The sequence below is a fragment of the Atractosteus spatula genome, chromosome 24 (assembly GCF_055471065.1).
Source record: "Atractosteus spatula isolate fAtrSpa1 chromosome 24, fAtrSpa1.hap1, whole genome shotgun sequence".
In the NCBI taxonomy this organism is placed as follows: domain Eukaryota; kingdom Metazoa; phylum Chordata; class Actinopteri; order Semionotiformes; family Lepisosteidae; genus Atractosteus; species Atractosteus spatula.
The window spans coordinates 2094425-2115232 of NC_142729.1; positions in this window are offsets into that span (position 1 = coordinate 2094425).

A 20808-nucleotide genomic window follows, 5' to 3' on the forward strand; every position below is an offset into this window, starting at 1 on the left:
ACAAGCCTTACTCCAGCTCCAGCTCTGTCCAACAGATCTCTGCGCACCTGTCAGCAATGCCGCCCATCGGCAATCTAGGAAGCAACGCTGGAGCTGCTGCTTCGGCTCCACCCCCGCCAGCTGCTACACCTGCCCCTCGACCTCTTCCACTAACTCCACCTGACAGGTTTGACGGCAACCCTACGAAATGTCGGGGCTTCTTAGCACAGTGTGCGCTGGTTTTCAGGCTCCATCCGGAAACCTTTTTTTCTCCTCAGGACAAGATCGCCTTCATAGTTTCACTGCTAACCGGCCGCGCTTTGGAATGGGCTACTGCTCTGCTTGATCACGAGGCTCCTGAAATTCAGGATTATGATCTCTTTTTAGGAAAATTTAAGGGGGTTTTTTGTTATCCTGTAGTTGGTCAAGACTCTGCCTTCCGCCTCTCCTTCATCCGCCAGGGCTGCCGGTCTGTACAAGACTATGCTATAGATTTTCAAGTAGCAGCAGCGGAGACTCACTGGAACAACGAGGTCCTAATTTTTTTTTTCCGTCAAGGACTCAGTGAAGAAATAAAGGATCGTCTGGTAAATATGCCGCAATTGGGCAGTACCTTGGAAGAAGTAATTTCACTAGTTTTGAAATTGGATATCGGAATTCGTCAAAGGAGTGCTGAAAGATCTCGGACCTCAATATTAAAGGCTCCTTGGCTTTCTCCTATCAGATCTTTCGACTCAGATCAACCTAGGGAAGTAGCCCGAACCCAGTTAACCCCTGAAGAACGAGAGAGGCGCCAACGAGAGGGTTGCTGCATGTACTGTGGGAAATTAGGACACTTTAAAGCGGCCTGCCCTGCCTCATACTCGTCCTTGAGGCGCAGCCCACCTTCTCAAGTTCCTAAGGTGAGTGAGATTTCTCAATCCCCTCAGTTTTCCTCTGGATTTTTTATTCGTTCTACACTATTCTGGGGTAATGAAAGGAGACCTCTTCTAGCTTTTATAGACTCGGGGGCGGCAGGAAACTTTATTGATGCCTCCATCGCTCGAACTTGGAAATTACCCTTGACCCCGGTGACTACACCACTTCGTGTTCAATCGATCGACGGCTCCCCCGTATCTCCAGGACTCATTAGATGGCAAACTGAAATTATAAGTTTGCAGATTGGCGCCACCCATGTGGAAGACATCTGGTTTTATCTCCTTGAGACCCCAACACATCCTCTGGTGTTGGGCTTTCCTTGGCTACAACAGCATGACCCTAACATTTCTTGGTCCCAAAAAGAAATTTTAGCTTGGGGACCCAGATGTATTAAAGACTGCTGTCGTCTACCAGTACGAATTGCACTCACAGCGACATCCCCTTCAGGGGTTCCTACCATACCCCCTCAATATTCCAATCTACAGGAAGCCTTTAATGAGCAGGAGGCCTTGACCCTCCCACCTTATCGACCTTATGATTGTGCCATTGACCTTTTGCCAGGTACTATCCCTCCTAAAGGTCGTATTTTTCCGCTCTCCAGTTCTGAGTCCGAGGCCCTGAAAGTCTACATACAGGATTCTCTGAAAGCTGGACTTATACGTCCATCCACTTCACCAGCATGTGCCAGTTTTTTTTTCGTGGAAAAGAAGGATGGTGGGCTTCGTCCCTGCATCGACTATCGTGGTCTCAATGAGATCACAATCAAGAATCGGTACCCTTTGCCTCTAATTCCAGCAGCACTTGAGTCGGTGCATGGAGCCAAAGTCTTCACCAAACTGGATTTACGAGGGGCCTATAATCTAATCCGCATTCGGGAAGGAGACGAGTGGAAGACGGCCTTTATGACTACCCATGGACATTACGAATATTTGGTCATGCCCTTTGGTTTGGTTAATGCCCCAGCGTTTTTTCAGTCTTTTATTAATGACATCTTTCGTGATCTACTACAAAGATTTGTCTTGGTCTATCTAGATGACATTCTAATTTTTTCTGATTCCTTCCAGGATCATGTTCTCCACGTCAGAGAAGTACTCTCCCGACTCATCAAGAATAAACTATATGTCAAACTGGAGAAGTGTACCTTCCATGCTTCAAGGATTCATTTTTTAGGTTATGTCATCTCTCCAGAGGGTGTGGAAATGGATTCGAGTAAAGTCTCGGCGATTACTGATTGGCCCACACCCAAGAACCTCAAACACATTCAACGATTTCTCGGCTTTGCTAATTTTTACAGGAAGTTTATTCGAAACTTCAGCTCGGTGGTCACTCCCATTACCTCCTTGACCCGTAAAGGACCAAGACAAGGCAAATGGACCCCTCAAGCCGAAGAAGCATTTCAGCGTCTGAAACACCTGTTCACGACAGCCCCCATCCTAAAACACCCTGATCCAACTTTGCCTTTTGTAGTCGAAGTGGATGCCTCTGGCCATGGTGTGGGGGCTGTTCTCTCTCAACGTCATGGAGAAAAACAGATTCTTCACCCCTGCGCCTTCTTCTCCAAGAAGTTATCCCCTGCCCAAATGAACTATGACGTGGGTAACCGTGAGCTCTTGGCCATTAAGCTGGCATTGGAGGAATGGAGGCACTGGTTAGAGGGTGCTCATCACCCTTTTTTGATTTACACAGATCACAAAAACCTGGAGTACCTGCAGTCGGCCAAACGTCTTTGTCCTCGCCAGGCTAGGTGGTCCCTTTTTTTTTCCAGGTTTAATTTTTTGATCACCTATACTCCAGGTTCTAAGAACGTCAAAGCAGACGCCCTCTTGCGGATCCATGACCCCCCTGAGGCCGAATTGACCCCAGAACCCATCATTCCATCTGGTAAGTTCCTGGCTGCGGTAAGATGGGACATTGAGGTGATTGTCCGACGAGCCTTGGTTGGGCAGACGGTACCTCCTCAGTGTCCTCAGGACAAGTTATTTGTCTCTCATCCCGTCCGATCGGCAGTTTTACAATGGGGTCATGACTCCCGCTTCGCTGGACACCCTGGAGTCCACCGTACCTTGGATTTCATCTCCAGAGACTTCTGGTGGCCAACTATGGCTAAGGATACCAAGGAGTATGTCCAGGCCTGCGCTATCTGTTCCCAAATGAAGTCTTCCCGAATGAAGGCAGCGGGTCTACTTCAACCCTTACCCATCCCGGGTCGTCCTTGGACCCACCTCTCAGTAGATTTTGTTACTGACCTTCCACCCAGCCATGGACACACAACTATTATGGTAGTGGTAGACCGTTTCTCCAAATCTGCTCATTTTATTCCCCTACCATCTTTACCTACAGCTCGTGAACTAGCAGAATTGTTTGTACAGCATATCTTCCGATTGCATGGCATCCCTAAGGATATTGTTTCAGATAGGGGCCCTCAGTTTGTCTCCCGGTTTTGGAGGGCCTTCTGTAAGTCACTGGGCGCCTCAGTCTCACTTACCTCAGCTTACCAGCCTCAGGCCAACGGTCAGACAGAACGCATAAATCAGGAACTGCTGACCTATTTACGGACTTATATCTCCTCTACCCATGATAATTGGGTGTCCTTGCTCCCATGGGCTGAGTATGCACACAACTCATTGTATACTACATCTACTGGCATGTCTCCCTTTATGTGTGCCTTAGGTTATCAGCCTCCTATGATCCCTGACTCCCACCCCAGCACAGAGGTCCCTTCGGTTCAGGACTATATCTCTAACCTGAAGACCTTCTGGAGGAAGGCCAAAGCCACCCTTCTTCGCACCTCAGCTCAGCAGAAGAAGGTAACTGATCGGCGCCGTCGGATCCCACCCAGACTTCGACGCGGTCAGTTTGTTTGGTTATCCACTCGTAACCTTCCTCTTAAGCAACCTTCTGGCAAGCTTGCTCCCAGGTACATTGGTCCTTTTCGTGTCCTCGCCCAGATTACCCCTGTAACTTACAGACTGGCCTTGCCTCCTACCCTTCGGATCCATCCTACTTTCCATGTTTCCCTCCTTAAACCCTTTCACAGATCCACCCTGTCTAAACCACAACAAAAACCCCCACCGCCTCGAATGATTGATGGACTCCCTGCTTACACGGTCAATAAAATCCTGGATTCCCGATGGTCTCGCGGAGCCCTACAATATCTCATCGATTGGGAAGGCTACGGTCCGGAGGAGCGCTCGTGGGTTTCGGAGAAGGATATTCTGGACCCCAATCTCATCAAAGACTTCCACCTTAACTTCCCTGATCGTCCCGTTAGGGCGTCAGGAGCCGCCCGTAGAGGGGGGGGTAATGTTACGATCCCTGCCTCTCGGCAACGGAGGAGGCAGAAGTAGGTGTAGCCCCTATCCATCAGTTCACCTATCAGTTTTTCCCTTTCACCACCACACCCCCGTCTCATCCTACTTAAACACCTGTCCTTCCCTACCTCGTTGCTCAGTATTGGTTTTCCCTATCGAGCTTCCTGGTTGCGCTTCTTCTACTCTGTGTTTGTCTTGGATTTCGGCTTACGGTTTTTCTCTTTGGACTTCGGCTTTTCGGATCTCGGCTTGGATTGGTACTTTCGCTCTGTCTTGGATTACTGGCTTCCTCTGGATTCTCGGATTGCTCTACGGACTACGACTTCGGATCACACTTCGGCTTCGGTACACGTTCCCTTTCGGATATCTTGCTCCCCCTGGACTCTCGGCTCGTTCCTACGATTACGGTTTGCTTTCGGTTTACGACTTGGCTTTGTTCGCTCTTGCAAGTGGGTTCACTCACTAGTTCGGTCCCTATTACCGAACTCGTAACAAAAACGTGTTTTTCAGCACAAATAAACAAGTTTTGGCATCTTTGGTCACCCCCATGTAACTTATAGGCCAGGAACAGCACACTTTTCAAAACGTGTTTTTCAGCCCGAAATAAACGCGTTTTCTCAGCCCTTGGAATCGCAGTGTAACTGCCTGGCTCAGAAGAGCCCACTGAGTCAGCCCTTAACCCCAGTGTGCATAAGTTGTCAAAACGTGTTTTTCAGCACAAATAAACATGTTTTGGCAACTTTGGTCACCCCCATGTGACTTATGGGGCAGGATCAGGACACTTTTCAAAACGTATTTTTCAGCCTGAAATAAACGCGTTTTCTCAACCTTTGGAATCCCAGTGTAACTGCCTGGCTCAGAAGAGCCCACTGAGTCAGCCCTTAACCCCAGTGTGCAGAAGTTGTCAAAACGTGTTTTTCAGCACAAATAAACAAGTTTTGGCAACTTTGGTCACCCCCATGTAACTTATAGGCCAGGAATAGCACACTTTTCAAAACGTGTTTTTCAGCACAAATAAACACATTTTGGCAACTTTGGTCACCCCATGTAACTTATAGGGCAGGAACAGCACACTTTTCAAAACGTGTTTTTCAGCCCGAAATAAACGCGTTTTCTCAGCCCTTGGAATCGCAGTGTAACTGCCTGGCTCAGAAGAGCCCACTGAGTCAGCCCTTAACCCCAGTGTGCAGAAGTTGTCAAAACGTGTTTTTCAGCACAAATAAACACGTTTTGGCAACTTTGGTAACCCCCATGTAACTTATAGGGCAGGAACAGCACACTTTTCAAAACATGTTTTTCAGTCCGAAATAAACGCGTTTTCTCAGCCCTTGGAATCGCAGTGTAACTGCCTGGCTCAGAAGAGCCCACTGAGTCAGCCCTTAACCCCAGTGTGCAGAAGTTGTCAAAACGTGTTTTTCAGCACAAATAAACAAGTTTTGGCAACTTTGGTCACCCCCATGTAACTTATAGGCCAGGAATAGCACACTTTTCAAAACGTGTTTTTCAGCACAAATAAACACATTTTGGCAACTTTGGTCACCCCATGTAACTTATAGGGGAGGAACAGCACACTTTTCAAAACGTGTTTTTCAGCCCGAAATAATCGCGTTTTCTCAGCCCTTGGAATCGCAGTGTAACTGCCTGGCTCAGAAGAGCCCACTGAGTCAGCCCTTAACCCCAGTGTTCAGAAGTTGTCAAAACGTGTTTTTCAGCACAAATAAATATGTTTTGGCAACTTTGGTCACCCCCATGTAACTTATAGGGCAGGAACAGCACACTTTTCAAAACGTGTTGTTCAGCACGAAATCAACGCATTTTCTCAGCCCTTGGAATCGCAGTTTAACTGCCTGGCTCAGAAGAGCCCACTGAGTCAGCCATTAACCCCAGTTTGCAAAAGTTGTCAAAACGTGTTTGTCAGCAAAAATAAACACGTTTTGGCAACTTTGGTAACCCCCATGTAACTTATAGGGCAAGAACAGCACACTTTTCAAAACATGTTTTTCAGTCCGAAATAAACGCGTTTTCTCAGCCCTTGGAATCACAGTGTAACTACCTGGCTCAGAAGAGCCCACTGAGTCAGCCCTTAACCCCAGTGTGCAGAAGTTGTCAAAACGTGTTTTTCAGCACAAATAAACAAGTTTTGGCATCTTTGGTCACCCCCATGTAACTTATAGGCCAGGAACAGCACACTTTTCAAAACGTGTTTTTCAGCCCGAAATAAACGCGTTTTCTCAGCCCTTGGAATCGCAGTGTAACTGCCTGGCTCAGAAGAGCCCACTGAGTCAGCCCTTAACCCCAGTGTGCATAAGTTGTCAAAACGTGTTTTTCAGCACAAATAAACATGTTTTGGCAACTTTGGTCACCCCCATGTGACTTATGGGGCAGGATCAGGACACTTTTCAAAACGTATTTTTCAGCCTGAAATAAACGCGTTTTCTCAACCTTTGGAATCCCAGTGTAACTGCCTGGCTCAGAAGAGCCCACTGAGTCAGCCCTTAACCCCAGTGTGCAGAAGTTGTCAAAACGTGTTTTTCAGCACAAATAAACAAGTTTTGGCAACTTTGGTCACCCCCATGTAACTTATAGGCCAGGAATAGCACACTTTTCAAAACGTGTTTTTCAGCACAAATAAACACATTTTGGCAACTTTGGTCACCCCATGTAACTTATAGGGCAGGAACAGCACACTTTTCAAAACGTGTTTTTCAGCCCGAAATAAACGCGTTTTCTCAGCCCTTGGAATCGCAGTGTAACTGCCTGGCTCAGAAGAGCCCACTGAGTCAGCCCTTAACCCCAGTGTGCAGAAGTTGTCAAAACGTGTTTTTCAGCACAAATAAACACGTTTTGGCAACTTTGGTAACCCCCATGTAACTTATAGGGCAGGAACAGCACACTTTTCAAAACATGTTTTTCAGTCCGAAATAAACGCGTTTTCTCAGCCCTTGGAATCGCAGTGTAACTGCCTGGCTCAGAAGAGCCCACTGAGTCAGCCCTTAACCCCAGTGTGCAGAAGTTGTCAAAACGTGTTTTTCAGCACAAATAAACAAGTTTTGGCAACTTTGGTCACCCCCATGTAACTTATAGGCCAGGAATAGCACACTTTTCAAAACGTGTTTTTCAGCACAAATAAACACATTTTGGCAACTTTGGTCACCCCATGTAACTTATAGGGGAGGAACAGCACACTTTTCAAAACGTGTTTTTCAGCCCGAAATAATCGCGTTTTCTCAGCCCTTGGAATCGCAGTGTAACTGCCTGGCTCAGAAGAGCCCACTGAGTCAGCCCTTAACCCCAGTGTTCAGAAGTTGTCAAAACGTGTTTTTCAGCACAAATAAATATGTTTTGGCAACTTTGGTCACCCCCATGTAACTTATAGGGCAGGAACAGCACACTTTTCAAAACGTGTTGTTCAGCACGAAATCAACGCATTTTCTCAGCCCTTGGAATCGCAGTTTAACTGCCTGGCTCAGAAGAGCCCACTGAGTCAGCCATTAACCCCAGTTTGCAAAAGTTGTCAAAACGTGTTTGTCAGCAAAAATAAACACGTTTTGGCAACTTTGGTAACCCCCATGTAACTTATAGGGCAAGAACAGCACACTTTTCAAAACATGTTTTTCAGTCCGAAATAAACGCGTTTTCTCAGCCCTTGGAATCACAGTGTAACTACCTGGCTCAGAAGAGCCCACTGAGTCAGCCCTTAACCCCAGTGTGCAGAAGTTGTCAAAACGTGTTTTTCAGCACAAATAAACAAGTTTTGGCATCTTTGGTCACCCCCATGTAACTTATAGGCCAGGAACAGCACACTTTTCAAAACGTGTTTTTCAGCCCGAAATAAACGCGTTTTCTCAGCCCTTGGAATCGCAGTGTAACTGCCTGGCTCAGAAGAGCCCACTGAGTCAGCCCTTAACCCCAGTGTGCAGAAGTTGTCAAAACGTGTTTTTCAGCACAAATAAACATGTTTTGGCAACTTTGGTCACCCCCATGTGACTTATGGGGCAGGATCAGGACACTTTTCAAAACGTATTTTTCAGCCTGAAATAAACGGGTTTTCTCAACCTTTGGAATCCCAGTGTAACTGCCTGGCTCAGAAGAGCCCATTGAGTCAGCCCTTAACCCCAGTGTGAAGAAGTTGTCAAAACGTGTTTTTCAGCACAAATAAACACGTTTTGGCAACTTTGGTCACCCCCATGTAACTTATAGGGCAGGGAAAGCACACTTTTCCAATTGTGTTTTTCAGCCCGAAATAAATACGTTTTCTCAGCCCTTGGAATCGCAGTGTAACTGCCTGGCTCAGAAGATCCCACTGAGTCAGCCCTTAACCCCAGTGGGTAAAAGTTCTTAAAAATTGTTTTGCAGCATAAATAAAGACGTTTTGGCAACTTTGGTAACCCCCATGTGACTTATGGGGCAGGATCAGGACACTTTTCAAAACATGTTTTTCAGCCTGAAATAAACACGTTTTCTCAACCTTTGGAATCCCAGTGTAACTGCCTGGCTCAGAAGAGCCCACTGAGTCAGCCCTTAACCCCAGTGTGCAGAAGTTGTCAAAACGTGTTTTTCAGCACAAATAAACACATTTTGGCAACTTTGGTCACCCCATGTAACTTATAGGGCAGGAACAGCACACTTTTCAAAACGTGTTTTTCAGCCCGAAATAAACGCGTTTTCTCAGCCCTTGGAATCGCAGTATAACTGCCTGGCTCAGAAGAGCCCACTGAGTCAGCCATTAACCCCAGTTTGCAGAAGTTGTCAAAACGTGTTTTTCAGCACAAATAAACATGTTTTGGCAACTTTGGTCACCCCCATGTAACTTATAGGGCAGGACCATCACACTTTTCAAAACGTGTTGTTCAGCACGAAATCAACGCGTTTTCTCAGCCCTTGGAATCGCAGTTTAACTGCCTGGCTCAGAAGAGCCCACTGAGTCAGCCATTAACCCCAGTTTGCAAAAGTTGTCAAAACGTGTTTGTCAGCAAAAATAAACACGTTTTGGCAACTTTGGTCACCCCCATGTAACTTATAGGGCAAGAACAGCACACTTTTCAAAACATGTTTTTTCAGCCCGAAATAAACGCGTTTTCTCAGCCCTTGGAATCGCAGTGTAACTGCCTGGCTCAGAAGAGCCCACTGAGTCAGCCCTTAACCCCAGTGTGCAGAAGTTGTCAAAACGTGTTTTTCAGCACAAATAAACACGTTTTGGCAACTTTGGTCACCCCCATGTAACTTATAGGGCAGGAACAGCACACTTTTCAAAACGTGTTTTTCAGCCAAAATAAACGCGTTTTCTCAGCCCTTGTAATTGCAGTGTAACTGCCTGGCTCAGAAGAGCCCACTGAGTCAGCCCTTAACCCCAGTGTGCAGAAGTTGTTAAAACGTGTTTTTCAGCACAAATAAAGACGTTTTTTCAACTTTGATCACCCCCATGTGACTTATTGGGCAGGAACTGGACACTTTTCAAAACGTGTTTTTCAGCCTGAAATAAACGCGTTTTCTCAACCTTTGGAATTCCAGTGTAACTGCCTGGCTCAGAAGAGTCCATTGAGTCAGCCCTTAACCCCAGTGTGCAGAAGTTGTCAAAACGTGTTTTTCAGCACAAATAAACACGTTTTGGCAACTTTGGTCACCACCATGTAACTTATAGGGCAGGAACAGCACACTTTTCAAAACGTGTTTTTCAGCCCGAAATCAACGCATTTTCTCAGCCCTTGGAATCGCAGTGTAACTGCCTGGCTCAGAAGAGCCCACTGAGTCAGCCCTTAACCCCAGTGAGCAGAAGTTGTCAAAACGTGTTTTTCAGCACAAATAAACACGTTTTGGCAACTTTGGTCATCCCCATGTAACTTATAGGGCAGGGAAAGCACACTTTTCAAAATGTGTTTTTTATCTAGAAAATAAATACGTTTTCTCAGCCCTTGGAATCGCAGTGTAACTGCCTGGCTCAGAAGAGCCCACTGAGTCAGCCCTTAACCCCAGTGTGCAGAAGTTGTCAAAACGTGTTTTTCAGCACAAATAAACATGTTTTGGCAACTTTGGTCACCCCCATGTAACTTATAGGGCAGGAACAGCACACTTTTCAAAACGTGTTTTTTAGCCCGAAATAAACGCGTTTTCTCAGCCCTTGGAAAAGCAGTGTAACTGCCTGGCTCAGAAGTGCCCACTGAGTCAGCCCTTAAGCACAGTGAGCAGAAGTTGTCAAAACGTGTTTTTCAGCACAAATAAATACGTTTTGGCAACTTTGTTCACCCCCGTGTAACTTATAGGGCAGGAACAGCACACTTTTCAAAACGTGTTTTTCAGCACGAAATAAACGCGTTTTCTCAGCCCTTCGAATCGCAGTGTAACTGCCTGGCTCAGAAGAGCCCACTGAGTCAGCCCTTAACCCCAGTGTGGAGAAGTTGTCAGAACTTGTTTTTCAACAGAAATAAACGCATTATTGTAAAACTTGAGCTTCTCAATGTAACTACTGGAGCCAGAAGAGATCACTGAGTCAACTCTTAGCCTCACTGTGCAGAAGTTGACAAAACATGTTTTTAGCCGAAATAAACACGTTTTTGCAAATTTGAAATCACAATATAATCGCTGGGGCCAGAAGAGTTCACTGAGTCAACCCTTAGCCCCACTGTGCAGAAGTTCTCAAAACATGTTTTTCAGCCAAAATAAAAGCGTTTTTGTAAATTTGAGCATCTCAATGTAAATAAAGAGTCTAGAAGAGCACACTGAGTCAGCCCTTAGCCCCACTGTGCAGAAGTAGTCAAAACGTTATTTTCAGCCGAAATAATCGCGTTTTTGTAAACTTGAGCTTTCCAATGTAACTACTGGGGCCAGAAGAGGACACTGAGTCAACCCTTAGCCTCACTGTGCAGAAGTTGACAAAACATATTTTTCAGCCGAAATTAACACGTTTTTGCAAATTTGAACATCACAATGCCACTGCTGCGGCCAGAAGAGCACACTGAGTCAGCCCTTAGCCCCAGTGTGCAGAAGTTGTCAAAACGTGATTTTCAGCTGAAATAAATGCGTTTTTGTAAACTTGGATATCCTAATGTATCTACAAGGGCCAGAAGAGGACAGTGAGTCAGCCTTAAGCCTCACTGTGCAGAAGTTAACAAAACGTGTTTTTCAGTCGAAATTAATACGTTTTTGCAAATTTGAACATCACAATGCCAATGCTGCGGCCAGAAAAGCACACTGAGTCAATCCTTAGCCTCACTGTTCAGAAGTTGTCAAAACGTGTTTTTCAGCCGAAATTAACACGTTTTTTCAAATTTGAACATCACAATGCAACTGCTGGGGCCAAAAGAGCTCACTGAGTCAGCCCTTAGCCCCACTGTGCAGAAGTTGTCATAACGTGTTTTTCAGCCAAAATAAACGCATTTTTGTAAACTTGAGCTTCTCAATGTAACTACTGGGGCCAGAAGAGCACACTGAGTCAGCCCTTAGACCCACTGTGCACTGAGCTACAAAAACCTAAATAAACACTTTTTTATAAACTTGAGCATCTCAATGTAACTACTGGGGCCAGAAGAGCACACTGAGTCAGCCCTTAGACCCACTGTGCAGAAGTTGTCAAAACGTGTTTTTCAGCCGAAATAAACGCATTATTGTAAACTTGAGCTTTCCAATGTAACTACTGGGGCCAGAAGAGCACACTGAGTCAGCCCAAAGCCGCACTGTGGAGAAGTTGTCAAAACGTGTTTTTCACCGAAATAAACACGTTTTTGTAAACTTGAGCATCTCAATTTCACTAATGGGACCAGAAGTACACACTGAGTCGGCCCTAAGCCCCACTGTGCAGAAGTTTTCAAAACGTGTTTTTCAGCCGAATAAACGCGTTTTTGCAAATATGAGCATCACAATGCCACTGCTGGGGCCAGAAGAGCACACTGAGTCAGCCCTTAGCCCAACTGTGCAGAAGATGTCTAAAGGTATTTTTCAGCCGAAATAAAAGCATTTTTGTAAACTTGAGCTTCTCAATGTAACTACTGGGGCCAGAAGAGCACACTGAGTCAGCCCTTAGACCCACTGTGCAGAAGTTGTCAAAACGTGTTTTTCAGCCGAAATAAACGCATTATTGTAAACTTTTGCTTTCCAGTGTAACTACTGGGGCCAGAAGAGCACACTGAGTCAGCCCAAAGCCGCACTGTGGAGAAGTTGTCAAAACGTGTTTTTCACCAAAATAAACACATTTTTGTAAACTTGAGCATCTCAATTTCACTACTGGGGCCAGAAGTACACACTGAGTCGGCCCTAAGCCCCACTGTGCAGAAGTTTTCAAAACGTGTTTTTCAGCCGAATAAACGCGTTTTTGCAAATATGAGCATCACAATGCCACTGCTGGGGCCAGAAGAGCACACTGAGTCAGCCCTTAGCCCAACTGTGCAGAAGATGTCTAAAGGTTTTTTTCAGCCGAAATAAAAGCATTTTTGTAAACTTGAGCTTTCCAATGTAACTACTGGGGCCAGAAGAGCACACTGAGTCAGCTCTTAGCCCCAGTGTACAGAAGTTGTCAAAACGTGTTTTTTCACAGAAATAAACGCGTTATTGTAAACTTGAGCATCACAATGCCACTGCTGCGGCCAGAAGAGCACACTGAGTCATCCCTTAACCTCACTGTGCAGAAGTTGATAAAACGTGTTTTTCAGCCAAAATAAACACGTTTGTGCAAATTTGAAAATCACAATACAACTGCTGGGGCCAGAAGAGAACACTGAGTCATCCCTTAGCCTCACTGTGCAGAAGTTGTCCTAACTTGTTTTTCAGCGAAATAAACAGTTTTTGCAAACTGAACACCACAATGCAACTGCTGGGGCCAGAAGAGCACACTGAGTTAGCCCTAAGCCCCACTGAGCAGAAGTTGTCAAAATATGTTTTTTAGCCGAAATAAACATGTTTTTCCAAATTTGAACATTACACTGCAACTGCTAGGGCCAGAAGACCACACTGAGTCAACCCTTAGCCACACTGAGCAGAAGTTGTCCTAACTTGTTTTTCAGCAAAATAAACACGTTTTTGCAAACTGAACACCACAATGCAACTGCTGGGGCCAGAAGAGCACACTGAGTCAGCCCTAAGCCCCACTGAGCAGAAGTTGTCAAAATGTGTTTTTTAGCCGAAATAAACATGTTTTTGCAAATTTGAACTTTACAATGCAACTGCTGGGCCCAGAAGAGCACACTGAGTCAGCCCTTAGCCCCCCTGTGCAGAAGTTGTCATAACGTGTTTCTCAGCCAAAATTAACGCGTTATTGTAAACTTGAGCATATCAATGTAACTACTGGGGCCAGAAGAGAACACTGAGTCAACCCTTAGCCTCACTGTGCAGAAGTTGACAAAACGTGTTTTTCTGCCGAAATAAACACGTTTGTGCAAATTTGAAAATCACAATACAACTGCTGGGGCCAGAAGAGAACACTGAGTCATCCCTTAGCCCCACTGTGCAGAAGTTGTCCTAACTTGTTTTTCAGCAAAATAAACACGTTTTTGCAAACTGAACACCACAATGCAACTGCTGGGGCCAGAAGAGCACACTGAGTCAGCCCTAAGCCCCACTGAGCAGAAGTTGTCAAAATGTGTTTTTTAGCCGAAATAAACATGTTTTTGCAAATTTGAACTTTACAATGCAACTGCTGGGCCCAGAAGAGCACACTGAGTCAGCCCTTAGCCCCACTATGCAGTACTTATCAAAACATGTTTTTCTGCCGATATTAACACGTTTTTGCAAATTTGAACATTACACTGCAACTGCTAGGGCCAGAAGAACACACTGAGTCAACCCTTAGCCACACTGAGCAGAAGTTGATAAAAAATTGTTTTTCAGCTGAAATAAACATTCTTGCAAATTTGAAAATTACAATGCAACTGCTGGGGCCAGAAGTGCACGCTTAGTCAGCTCTTAGCCCAACTGTACAGAAGTTGTCAAAATGTGTTTTTCACAGAAATAAACGCGTTATTGTAAACTTGAGCATCTCAATGTAACTACTGGGGCTAGAAGAGTACACTGAGTCAACCATTAGCCCCACTGTGCAGAAGTTGTCCTAACTTGTTTTTCAGCTAAATAAACATGTTTTTGCAATCTGAAAACCACAATACAACTGCTGGAGCCAGAAGACCACACTGAGTCATCCCTAAGCCCCACTGTGCAGAAGTTGTCCTAACTTTTTTTTTCAGCTAAATAAACATGTTTTTGCAAACTGAACATCACAATGCAACTACTGGGGCTAGAAGAGCACACTGAGTCAGCCCTAAGCCCCTCTGTGCAGAAGTTGTTAAAACATGTTTTTCAGCCGAAATAAATGCGTTGTTGAAAACTTGAGCATCTCAATGCAACTACTGGGGACAGAAGAGCACACTGAGTCAACCCTTAGCCTCACTGTGCAGAAGTTGACAAAATGTGTTTTTCTGAGAAATAAAAACGTTTTTGCAAATTTGAACATCAAAATGCAACTGCTGGGGCCAGAAGAGTTCACTGCGTCAACCCTTAGCCCCAGTGTGCAGAAGTTGTCAAAATGTGTTTTTCAGCCAAAATAAAAGCGTTTTTGTAAATTTGAACATCTCAATGTAAATAAAGAGGCCAGAAGAGCACACTGAATCAACCCTTACCTCACTGTGCAGAAGTTGACAAAACTTGTTTTTCAGCCAAAATAAATGCATTTTTGTAAACTTGAGCTTTCCAATGTAACTACTGGGGCCAGAAGAGCACACTGAGTCAGTCCTAAGCCCCACTGTGCAGAAGTTGTCAAAACGTGTTTTCTCAGCTGAAATAAACATGTTTTTGCAAATTTGAGCATCACAATGCCACTGCTGCGGCCAGAAGAGCACACTGAGTCAGCCCTTAGACCCACTGTGCAGAAGTTGTCATAATGTGTTTTTCAGCGAAATAAACACGTTTTTGCAAATTTGAACATCACAATGAAACTGCTGGGGCCAGAAGAGCACACTGAGTCAGCCGTTAGCCCCAGTGTACAGAAGTTTTCAAAACGTGTTTTTCAGCTGAAATAAACGCGTTTTTGTAAACTTGAGAATATCAATGTAACTATTGGGGATAGAAGAGCACACTGAGTCAACCCTTAGCCCCACTGTGCAGAAGTTGTCCTAACTTGTTTATCAGCTAAATAAACATGTTTTTGCAAACTGAACATCACAATGCAACTACTGGGGCTAGAAGAGCACACTGAGTCAGCCCTAAGCCCCTCTGTGCAGAAGTTGTTAAAACATGTTTTTCAGCCAAAAGAAATGCGTTGTTGAAAACTTGAGCATCTCAATGTAACTATTGGGGATAGAAGAGCACACTGAGTCAACCCTTAGCCCCACTGTGCAGAAGTTGTCAAAACGTGTTTTTCACAGAAATAAACGCGTTATTGTAAACTTGAGTATCTCAATGTAACTACTGGGGCCAGAAGAGCACACTGAGTCAACCCTTAGCCTCACTGTGTAGAAGTTGACAAAACGTGTTTTTCAGATAACATTTTTTTTACAAATTTGAACATCACAATGCAACTGCTGGGGCCAAGAGAGCTCACTGAGTCAGCCCTTAGCCCCACTCTGCAGAAGTTGTCAAAACGTGTTTTTCAGCCGAAATAAACGCGTTTTTGTAAACTTGGGTATCCTAATGTATCTACAGGGTCCAGAAGAGGACACTGAGTAAGCCCTTATCTTCACTTTGTAGAAGTTGACAAAACATGTTTTTCAGCGAAATAAACACATTTCTGCAAATTTGAAAATCACAATGCAACTGCTGGGGCCAGAAGAGCACACTGAGTCAGCCTTAAGCCCCACTGTGTAGAAGTTGTCAAAACATGTTTTTCAGCAGAAATAAACATATTTTTGTAAACTTGAGCATCTCAATGTAACTACTGGGGCCAGAAGAGCACACTGAGTCAACCTTTAGCCTCACTGGCAGTAGCTGTCAAAACATGTTTTTCAGCTGAAATTAACGTGTTTTTGTAAACTTTTTGCATCTTAGTGTACAGATGCAGCCATTCAAAATGCACGGTACAAACCCGCAGTATGGTAAACTACCCACAAGTCCCGCGGTGCCCCGTGGTAAGTGATTGGCTGGCCAAAATGACCGACAGGGGCACTAGTGGTGCATTGGTTGGTAGTGAAAAGATTTAATCATTTAATGTCTTTACTGTGCACATTTTAATCTGCTTAGTTTTGAATATTTATATGGAATTTTACCACTAAAGGGAAATTTTAGTAGCTGAGCATAAAAAGAAGAGGAGCATAACGCATCTGAAGATCATAAACGATATTAATTTAGGAACATAAACATTACTGTATGTACGTAAACTGTACTGTGTATGGCTGGTCTTGGTAGTTTAAAGAAAAAATACACACCAGTCTTCCATTTCTCCCTAAGCATTTTAAGCATGAACGTTTTATGAAACAGTACCCAAATATTCAATTGCTGTATAGAATGAATTTTAATTTCTACCGGACTGCTACATTTCTACCGGACTGTTACATTTCTACCGGACTGTTACACCAATGCATTAGCATGTTAAAGCGATTTCATTGAGGAGCCTAGATTTCTTAACTAGTAAGTACTGTACTTCCTTGGTTTTGGAGGGGGGAGGTGTCTTTCACTAGAAATCTCGCCCCCTTCTACTTTGAAAATAATGTGAAACCGGTTTAATTCGTCACAGCCAGCACTACCGCAGAGAGGGGGGTTGTACTCGTTAATGTCTCAGCCAGAACACATCATTATATCTCATTTTGTATTTCTATAAAAAAATTGTTTGCCCAGCCTAACACTATTGTTGTTATTGTTTTTATCCTGTAAAGCGCTTTGAGGAGCACAGCTTTCTCACCACTTAGATTACTTTTTGACACCACCTTACACAAAGCAGAAACTTCTTGTATTTTCTGATGACATACAAGTGGAAAGATTACAGATTTTAATCGTCTTTTTTCTGAACTAGGGAAAATCTGATCATGTTTTTCTATAATAATAATAAAAAACTTTATTTTACATATCACCTTTAAAAGTGGCATCTCAAAGCAATACAGTAGATGTAAACCACAGATCACAAAGTAAATACCCAGACAAACGCAAACACCTTTTTAATAAAATGCTTTTATTCATTCAGCACAGAGAGAGCGTAAAACCTGGGCGTAAAAGCTGTTTTCAAAACGTGTTTTTCAGCCTGAAATAAACGCGTTTTCTCAACCTTTGGAATTCCAGTGTAACTGCCTGCCTCAGAAGAGCCCACTGAGTCAGCCCTTAACCCCAGTGAGCATAAGTTGTCAAAACGTGTTTTTCAGCATAAATAAACACGTATTGGCAACTTTGGCCACCCCCATGTAACTTATAGGGCAGGAACAGCATACTTTTCAAAACGTGTGTTTCAGCCCAAAATAAACGCGTTTTCTCAGCCCTTGGAATCGCAGTGTAACTGCCTGGCTCAGAAGAGCCCACTGAGTCAGCCCTTAACCCCAGTGTGCAGAAGTTGTCAAAACGTGTTTTTCAGCACAAATAAACAAGTTTTGGCATCTTTGGTCACCCCCATGTAACTTATAGGCCAGGAACAGCACACTTTTCAAAACGTGTTTTTCAGCCCGAAATAAACGCGTTTTCTCAGCCCTTGGAATCGCAGTGTAACTGCCTGGCTCAGAAGAGCCCACTGAGTCAGCCCTTAACCCCAGTGTGCAGAAGTTGTCAAAACGTGTTTTTCAGCACAAATAAACATGTTTTGGCAACTTTGGTCACCCCCATGTGACTTATGGGGCAGGATCAGGACACTTTTCAAAACGTATTTTTCAGCCTGAAATAAACGGGTTTTCTCAACCTTTGGAATCCCAGTGTAACTGCCTGGCTCAGAAGAGCCCATTGAGTCAGCCCTTAACCCCAGTGTGAAGAAGTTGTCAAAACGTGTTTTTCAGCACAAATAAACACGTTTTGGCAACTTTGGTCACCCCCATGTAACTTATAGGGCAGGGAAAGCACACTTTTCCAATTGTGTTTTTCAGCCCGAAATAAATACGTTTTCTCAGCCCTTGGAATCGCAGTGTAACTGCCTGGCTCAGAAGATCCCACTGAGTCAGCCCTTAACCCCAGTGGGTAAAAGTTCTTAAAAATTGTTTTGCAGCATAAATAAAGACGTTTTGGCAACTTTGGTAACCCCCATGTGACTTATGGGGCAGGATCAGGACACTTTTCAAAACATGTTTTTCAGCCTGAAATAAACACGTTTTCTCAACCTTTGGAATCCCAGTGTAACTGCCTGGCTCAGAAGAGCCCACTGAGTCAGCCCTTAACCCCAGTGTGCAGAAGTTGTCAAAACGTGTTTTTCAGCACAAATAAACAAGTTTTGGCAACTTTGGTCACCCCCATGTAACTTATAGGCCAGGAATAGCACACTTTTCAAAACGTGTTTTTCAGCACAAATAAACACATTTTGGCAACTTTGGTCACCCCATGTAACTTATAGGGCAGGAACAGCACACTTTTCAAAACGTGTTTTTCAGCCCGAAATAAACGCGTTTTCTCAGCCCTTGGAATCGCAGTATAACTGCCTGGCTCAGAAGAGCCCACTGAGTCAGCCCTTAACCCCAGTGTGCAGAAGTTGTCAAAACGTGTTTTTCAGCACAAATAAACATGTTTTGGCAACTTTGGTCACCCCCATGTAACTTATAGGGCAGGACCATCACACTTTTCAAAACGTGTTGTTCAGCACGAAATCAACGCGTTTTCTCAGCCCTTGGAATCGCAGTTTAACTGCCTGGCTCAGAAGAGCCCACTGAGTCAGCCATTAACCCCAGTTTGCAAAAGTTGTCAAAACGTGTTTGTCAGCAAAAATAAACACGTTTTGGCAACTTTGGTCACCCCCATGTAACTTATAGGGCAAGAACAGCACACTTTTCAAAACATGTTTTTCAGCCCGAAATAAACGCGTTTTCTCAGCCCTTGGAATCGCAGTGTAACTGCCTGGCTCAGAAGAGCCCACTGAGTCAGCCCTTAACCCCAGTGTGCAGAAGTTGTCAAAACGTGTTTTTCAGCACAAATAAACACGTTTTGGCAACTTTGGTCACCCCCATGTAACTTATAGGGCACGGAACAGCACACTTTTCAAAACATGTTTTTCAGCCCGAAATAAACGCGTTTTCTCAGCCCTTGGAATCGCAGTGTAACTGCCTGGCTCAGAAGAGCCCACTGAGTCAGCCCTTAACCCCAGTGTGCAGAAGTTGTCAAAACGTGTTTTTCAGCACAAATAAACATGTTTTGGCAACTTTGGTCACCCCCATGTAACTTATAGGGCAGGAACAGCACACTTTTCAAAACGTGTTTTTCAGCCCAAAATAAACGCGTTTTCTCAGCCCTTGTAATTGCAGTGTAACTGCCTGGCTCAGAAGAGCCCACTGAGTCAGCCCTTAACCCCAGTGTGCAGAAGTTGTTAAAACGTGTTTTTCAGCACAAATAAAGACGTTTTTTCAACTTTGATCACCCCCATGTGACTTATTGGGCAGGAACTGGACACTTTTCAAAACGTGTTTTTCAGCCTGAAATAAACGCGTTTTCTCAACCTTTGGAATTCCAGTGTAACTGCCTGGCTCAGAAGAGTCCATTGAGTCAGCCCTTAACCCCAGTGTGCAGAAGTTGTCAAAACGTGTTTTTCAGCACAAATAAACACGTTTTGGCAACTTTGGTCACCACCATGTAACTTATAGGGCAGGAACAGCACACTTTTCAAAACGTGTTTTTCAGCCCGAAATCAACGCATTTTCTCAGCCCTTGGAATCGCAGTGTAACTGCCTGGCTCAGAAGAGCCCACTGAGTCAGCCCTTAACCCCAGTGAGCAGAAGTTGTCAAAACGTGTTTTTCAGCACAAATAAACACGTTTTGGCAACTTTGGTCATCCCCATGTAACTTATAGGGCAGGGAAAGCACACTTTTCAAAATGTGTTTTTTATCTAGAAAATAAATACGTTTTCTCAGCCCTTGGAATCGCAGTGTAACTGCCTGGCTCAGAAGAGCCCACTGAGTCAGCCCTTAACCCCAGTGTGCAGAAGTTGTCAAAACGTGTTTTTCAGCACAAATAAACATGTTTTGGCAACTTTGGTCACCCCCATGTAACTTATAGGGCAGGAACAGCACACTTTTCAAAACGTGTTTTTTAGCCCGAAATAAACGCGTTTTCTCAGCCCTTGGAAAAGCAGTGTAACTGCCTGGCTCAGAAGTGCCCACTGAGTCAGCCCTTAAGCACAGTGAGCAGAAGTTGTCAAAACGTGTTTTTCAGCACAAATAAATACGTTTTGGCAACTTTGTTCACCCCCGTGTAACTTATAGGGCAGGAACAGCACACTTTTCAAAACGTGTTTTTCAGCACGAAATAAACGCGTTTTCTCAGCCCTTCGAATCGCAGTGTAACTGCCTGGCTCAGAAGAGCCCACTGAGTCAGCCCTTAACCCCAGTGTGGAGAAGTTGTCAGAACTTGTTTTTCAACAGAAATAAACGCATTATTGTAAAACTTGAGCTTCTCAATGTAACTACTGGAGCCAGAAGAGATCACTGAGTCAACTCTTAGCCTCACTGTGCAGAAGTTGACAAAACATGTTTTTAGCCGAAATAAACACGTTTTTGCAAATTTGAAATCACAATA